Genomic DNA, 7,483 nt, shown 5'->3' with positions numbered 1-7,483 from the left:
TTTTAATAAAAAGAATGGAAGTGGTTTATTGAATATTTACAGATAAATTGTAAACAGATAAAAACATTAGCAGGATTATTGTAATAACCTGCAGTTTTATAAGAGTATATATTTACAGTAGATAATTAAACGAGCAATTTAAATGAACTTGGATATGCAAAAGATATTAAAAAATAAATTTAAGGAACCACAGAAAGAGGGGGAAGGAAGTCAGATTCTGAAATGTTAAATTGATTGTAAAATTAATGAAATGTATAAATTTGAAAAGTATAAATAAAAAATCACTGCAATAATGATTTGTATCCAACCTAAGTCATACTCAGAGTAAACACATTGGAACTAATGGGCCTAAATTAGTTAGGTTCATTCATGTTAATAGGTCTGTTCTGAGTAGGTCTGATATTGGATTCAGCACAATGTATAGATCCAGTGTTAGTCATATGCAGAGTAGATCCGCTGACATTAATGAACACAATCAATTTAGGCCAATTAACGCCAGTGGGTCTACTCTGAGTAAAGATCAGTCTGAATTTATATCCTGCCCTTTCCCCAATGATCTCCTCGATGATCTCAAGGTGACATAAATGGTCCCCCCCCCAACATCTCATTAAATTTCCACAACAACTATGTGAGGTAGGTTAGGCTGAGAGGCAGTGACTTGCCCAAGGTCAACCAGTGAGCTTCATGGGCAAGGATGGGGAAGTGAAACTTGGTCTCTCAGGTCCTAGTCCGAACTCTAACCACTATGCCACACTGGCTCTCACTCTACCAACTATTGATGGAGTGCATACAGCTGATAAGAAGATAATCATTATTGGGTAAAATAAACTAATGGGGAACTGCCACCCAATCCTTTTCCAAGAAAATGTGTCCTGTTTCTCCACTCTGCTGGGCTCTGTAATGAATTCAGAATGGAACTGAAGGTGTCCACATGTTTAAGTGGGTCCAATTTAAGAAGATCTTGTTGCATTCAAATGACTGGACATAAGTGGGGGCTTCTCCCTAGCAATACATGCCACACTGAGTGAATGCAGGCCAAAGATACTAAGAGTTCCCCTATGTGGTTCCTGTTCACTACAATGGGATCTGTAGAGCACAACTTTCCAAAGGGTGTTGTCCATGGATTCCCATTTCCCATCTTAATTGTGTCAAGTGAATTATCTCTTTGATGGACCTTCTAAACATCTGGGTTTTTAACATCACTTTGTTCTCACCACTCCATTTTCTATAGAGGTCTGCTTCTATGCTTCTATAAAATCATGTTTGTCTGTGCTTAAAGTAGGGAAGGGAACATAAGGATGTAAGAAGAGCCTGGGGAATCCAACCAGTGGCCCAACTAGTCTAGCATCCTGTTATTACAGTGGCCAACAACTGGGAAGCCCACAAGCAGGACCTGGGTGAAACAGCACTCTTCCCACCTGTGATTCCCAGCAAACAGTAAGCAGAGGCCATGGAGGTGGAATGTAGCCACCATAGCTGTTAATACCTTATCCTGCATGAATTTGTCTTAGCTTCCTTTAAAAAGCCCTGCTAGATCTGGCTAAAGGCCAATCTAGTCCAGCATCCTTTTCTCACAGTGGCCAACCAGATGCCTGTGGGAATCCCCAAGCAGGACTCAAGCACAAGAGCACTCTCCCCTCCTGTGGTTTCCAGCAACTGGTATTCAGAAGTACACTACCTCCCACAGTGGAGACAGAACATAGCCATCAGGTCTGGTAGCACCTGGTCCTGCAGATTCATAGAATTGTAGAGTTGGAAAGGACCCTGAGGATCATCCAGTCCAAGCCCCTGCAATACATGTATTGTCCCATACAGGGATCGAACCTGCAACTTTGACATTATCAGCACGGTGCTCTAACCAACTAAGCTATGTCCTGTGCCAACTTGTTGAACTCCCAGCTTCTCATCAATCCCATCATAGCCAAGGATGAGCAATGGAAGAGTTCTGATGGAGGACCACTGAATTGTATACAATTCTAGTCCTTTCAGAGTAGGCCCATTGAAGTTAATAGGCATGATTAATTTAGGTTCAGAGCCAGTGCTGTGTAGTGGTTAGAGAGTTGGACCAGGACCTGGAAGACCAGGGTTCAAGCTGTCAGGTGGCCACAAAGCTCTGTGGGTGACCTTGAGCCAGTCACTACCTCTCAGCCTAACCTACCTCACAGGTTGTTTAGGGGATTAAATTGGGGGGTGGGGAGAGAACCATATATGCTACCTTGAGCTCATTGAAGAGAAAGGTGGTATATCAATGCAACCAACACAACTAATTTCAATGGGTCTATTCTGAGTTGGGTAAAACCCACATGTTCCCTCTCCTAAAGGACTAGATATATCCATAGGCAAGACAAGAGCTCAAGGAAGGGCTATCAGCTACTTAGCTGCGAGAGCTAAATAGAGTCTTCATGTTTAGGGAGCCCTTGTCTTTGAATACACAGACGCTGCGGATGGACAAAGGCGGAACGCTGGTTGTGAGCTAGGAGGAGGAGGCATCTGTCTGGCCGCTTTTGGAAACAGGATACTGGGCTCGATGGATCTTGGATGTGCTCCAGCAGGGCTTTGGGCGATATTAGTCTGTTCATATGTTTTGGGGTTGCGGGAGCCAGAAACTCACGTAGGTTACTTCCTCCGTTTGTTCCTTCCAGACGCTCCTTTGGTTTCTCGTTTGTTTCTGTCCCAAGAAGACATCACACGTGTGTGTGTGTGTTAAAAAGCGATCCAGCTTTCCTGTAACTTACTCTTACATATCCTTTGACACAGTCTCTGAATTATTGATCGGGACAATTTAGTGCAAGAGTCAGAATATTGTGTGTGAGAGAGGGAGCAGCGCGTCGATTTTCGAAGTTGCCTAGCTGGGGGATGCATTATTTTTAGCCTATAGACCTTGCAATGGCGCCAGCCGCTTTCGAAAACCTCATAAACCATCGGACTCTACGCATATAATCTATCTGGATCTCTCTTTCTCCTCTCTCTAATTCCCTTTCCCACCCTCCCCGCTCCCCTAAACACAGCCTGTGCCAATAAAAACATCTGGATTAGCATACATTCCCAGTTCTTCCTTGTAATCATTCCCCTTACATTGATTATTAGATATTGCATTGGACAACTTCATAACCGTTTTTGAACTATGCTATATGGCTTTCTGCCCGAGCAGTCTAGCTAATGTTGACTGCTACTTAATTTTTATGCTTACGGCTATTTTCGAGGTGTGCCCCCACCTCCTCCGCATACTCCAGTCACTTCATTTTGATATTTTTTATTGGTGAAGGATCTAGCCAACGTTAAGCAATTTAAAGCCACGTTAATGTCAACGCGAGAGATTCAAGCCGCGCGCTTGGCTCTCTCTGGTTGAAATCGAGCAGACGAGCGCCTTCAATCTTTTAAGCACAAACTTACTTACTTGGAACTCAGCTGCTGCGCTGAAGTCCTTGCCATAGGATTGTGCTGTAAAATCCTAAACTTTTGGCTAAATCGGGCTCCCCCCCCCAGTGTTTCGATCGCTTTCGGAATAAGGGATCCTGGCAGCGGGCGCGCCTGCAGAAAAGTAAAAGGACTCAATCCACCCATCTAATTTTGTGAGAGTGGCTGGATTATTATAAACCCTTTTTACCCCGATTCTAAACACATAAAAAAACAACCACGCCAAAAAACAAAAAAACGCCAAACCTAAAGTCTAGTGAAATTAGAAACTAAGTGAGATTGACTGCCGAGTCTGCTCATGCCAGTGAATGCGATCTCATTGCACTGAAATTAATGACCACATTCCCATTCATAAAATCCAACCGGAATAAATCTAATGGAGTGGGGAATTTCTCATCCGCTACCCGTCCGCCGCCCCCCCCCCGCACCTTTTTAAAGCAAGTTATAAAATCTGAATTGAAATCTTAATTGGGAGTTTGGGGAAGTTTTCTTTAAAAATAAGTAGTAGTAGTAGTAGTAGTAGTAGTAGTAGTAGTAGTAGTAGTAGTAATCCTCAAGCAGAGATCAAACCAGGATTTCTTACACGCCAGGGCTCGTTTGGAGGGAAGGCGCGTTCCCTTCTCATATCTTTTAGACCCCATGTAATTTACAATTGCTCATGAATAACCCCATTTACGTCCGAGTCACAGCACAGAACCCTGCACATGTATGCACAGAAATATGTGCTGTTGAGTTCCAGAGGGACTTACTCCCATGTAAGCGTGTGACGAACTGCAGACTCAGTAACTAGGGGAAGAGGAACTAGTCAGGTACATCATAGACAACTACAGGAGCGCCAACTTGGCCCCGCGGAGTCGCGACTGTGGGCGCCCGGGGCCGTGGGTGCCATGCAACGTGCATGGCTCTGGCATCGAAATTTGTGGGTGCCCGGCCCATTCATGGGGAGTTTTGTGGGTGCTCGGGCACCAAGAGCCCCAGGGAGTTGGCACCTATGAGTATCGATGCGTTCAGCCTTTTATCCACTTCCCCCTGATCTTTCCACTTGTATTTCTTTTTTTAATATTGACATTGAGTTGCTAAGTCCTACTCCCACTCAAATTAGTAGACTAAAGTTTGTCTTGGATCAATAGAAATGTTTGCAGAATCAAAACAAGGATTAAAAAGGGGGTGAAAGAGAAGTCAATGATTATGTCCCTAAAGCAATACTCAGAGCAGTCCCATTCAAATAAATGGACCAGTGTTAGACTGGACTCTAAGTTAAGGTCCAGTGATTTCGAGTGGGTTTTCTCTGAGCAAGACTTAATTGGATATAACCAAATACTTATATTCTCCTGTTACGGGAAGAATCCCAATGGTGGGTGAGTGGATAAGGGCCATCTCAGGTTGACAGCAGGAAACTGTAGCCTCAGAAGTTCTGAGACCATTTAGCATTCCAACAATTCATTATATCAGAAGGCCAGTGATACGTCAATTTACTATTTGGCCGGTGATCTGGTGATCCGATTCAAACTTAACCTATCCATCTGTCTGTTTACCACAGTGTACCATATCTGATAGGTTGTGCGTGTTTTAAAGAATTGGCTCTATTGATGTTTTGCCTTCATGGTTGTTGTTTATTTATTTCTTTGTTGTTGCTTTGTGTTTTACTGTTAATCGCCTTGCGCACCTTTTGGTGGAAAGGCGGGAGACAAACTAAATAAATCTATATTCTCTCTCTCTCTTTCTCTTTCCCCCTTCCCCTTTCTCTATAAATGATGGTGCTCTTGAAGGACACGATTTTGTGCAACTTGATCTCAGGAACGGGACCTCTGTATTGCTTTGCGGGTGAATTTTGCCCTCCTCTCTGACACCGGGACCTCTGCCTAGAAGAAGCTCAGCATAGCAGGTCGGCAAACGAAGACACGAATCAAGAAGATGGACCTCCCATCCTAAACATTTGATCCCACCTTACATGCCAACTCAACTTACTTTCCAGTTAAGGGCTGAGATATCCCAGAAGCAAGAGGCTGCTTTGTCCCGGCCTCCGGTGTCTACAGACTTCAGTTTCCTGTAGACCCGGTACAACCAGGTCGACCAGATTTTGTGCTGCAGACAGAGAGCGCGAGAGAGAAGGCGAATGTAACTTATCACCTGTCACCATCGTGACACACACAGTTCCTCCTAAGCCTAGTCCCACAGACTCTCCCCCGCCCTCCGCCGAAGAGGACAAGTCGAGGGGTCTGAAATGCTATTTTCTTGCCGTGTCTCCACCCAGCTGTATCCCCATCGCAGGCACCGAAGAAGGACATGGCAACCAGGAGCCAGGACCAGTTGAGGAGGTCGACCTCCTCCTTCTCTTCTCGCTTCACCTGGAGGAGCCGAACAAAGGGGGCATTTGATCCTGTGCTCAGATGAGCTGTCAACCGCTGCTGGTGTTTTGAAGCACGGCCAGTTAGGCAGCCGCTGCTAAGCAATGGACTGATACCTCAGAACTTTGGAGGTGGGGAGGGGGAAGGAGATATAATCTGAAGTTGGGCTGGGGGGGGGGAGAGGAACAGGAGACATCTGTAGCTGGAGGACAGCGAAAACCTGACGGCGCGGGGGAGGTGTTGGTGGGAGGAAAGGGGCTGCTGTCCATAGAGGCAGGAGGTGGGGGAAATTGACAGGCAGGCGCAGGATGGAGCCCGCCGGATCGGCTGAACTAACGCCCATCTTGTAGCCGAAGACACGTTTTCTCAATTTGAGCACGGTATCTATTACCATATTGGGTTTCAATTAAAGAGACAATTAAAAAAAAAAAAAAAAAGCTTGAGCTGGGAGGGACGAAAGAAAGAGAGAACGGAAAGAGAGAGAGAGAAAAGAAGGAATAAAGATGGATGTCAGTTCCCCAACGCCGCTTAATCCAAGTTCTTTCTTTTGCCAAAGACACATTAAATTAATGTGTCGCGGGGGCTGAGGAGACATCTCCCTAATTGTGGAGAGTAGGAAAGCCATCCGGGAGCCAAACGCGCCGGCTCGCTCGTTTCGAGGCCCTGTGATCAGCAATTGATGGAGCGTAGCCTGGCCAAGCCTTGTCAATTACAGTTTAGGCTTATACATGATGTAGTCAATTTCATCCAGGTTGGAGGGACGTCACTTCCAAAAGCCCAGAAGTCTTCCGCGCGCCCCTCCTCGTATTCCTCCCCCCAAAACATGCTCTCTTTTCGGCTCAGAGCTTTCCCTCTCTTCTCTCCGCGATCCAACCGTGTCTATTGCCTCGGATACAACCCCCCACAAGCCCAGATGGGGATGGCCAGCCACAGAAAAAGTGCTGTCCTCCATCGCCTCCTATACAATTATCCTCCAGCATCGTTTTACTTAGGAAAAATCCGGGCCCCCATCCACAAATGCAGTAAGCAGGTCATTTGCCTCTCTGCTCACCTTAGAAGTTAGGGAGCTCTTATGAACCTCAAGAGTAGTTAATGTCTCATGCCTTTTTAAAAAATAGGCAGTTTCTTATTCTTCAAAAAATGGGTGCGTTTTCAAAGCGTTTCATTTACAATCTTCTCTCGCTACAGAAGGAAGGTCTGGCACGGGGCTGGGGGCGGGAGAGATAAAATTCGGAATCTGGAGCCGTCTTTAACTAAGCAATGCACTAGCAGAGGCATAGGCTCAAAAAGACTGTCTTTCCCCCCAAGCATTTTAATATCTGTCGATTAAAATCGCAGAGCCCCAAATGAATACTTGTGACTCGCAACACACACACACTTGACACGATGAACGTGCATTTTATTAATTAAGGGGTTGCATCTCCAGGTCTTGGGCTTCTTTTTGGTCCACGTAGTATCGTCCCCCCATATTTTTTTATTTGAAACCTATTTTTTTTAGTTCATCTGTCTCTCTTCTTACAATTCCTGCACGGGTGGGGAAATAATATATATTAAAATACGGTGTTTAAAATCGAATTACATGCCAGGGGCTTGGGGTGCGGGGAGGGAAGGAAGGGTTTCATAAACCACATGTGCGAAAACAAAGCCAGATTACATTTTGTGGGGGAAGGAAGCTTAAACGATGAAAGAGAGAGAGAGAGAGAGAGAGAAAGAAAGAG

The 7,483-nt window shown here is 45.2% G+C and overlaps 1 long non-coding RNA gene across 1 annotated transcript in view; it reads left to right on the top strand.

Annotated features, from left to right (window-relative positions):
* The window catches only part of LOC128403439 (uncharacterized), a 22,769-nt gene extending 15,287 nt beyond the window's left edge, over positions 1 to 7,482 (top strand). The window contains exon 2 of the long non-coding RNA XR_008327952.1: positions 5,187 to 7,482. This is a non-coding gene — a long non-coding RNA (uncharacterized LOC128403439). The remainder of the gene's footprint in view (positions 1 to 5,186) is intronic.
* Position 7,483: the final 1 nt, after the last annotated feature.

This window comes from Podarcis raffonei, chromosome 16 (genome assembly GCF_027172205.1).
Source record: "Podarcis raffonei isolate rPodRaf1 chromosome 16, rPodRaf1.pri, whole genome shotgun sequence".
Taxonomy (NCBI): domain Eukaryota; kingdom Metazoa; phylum Chordata; class Lepidosauria; order Squamata; family Lacertidae; genus Podarcis; species Podarcis raffonei.
This window is presented reverse-complemented; position numbering and strand designations above follow the sequence as displayed.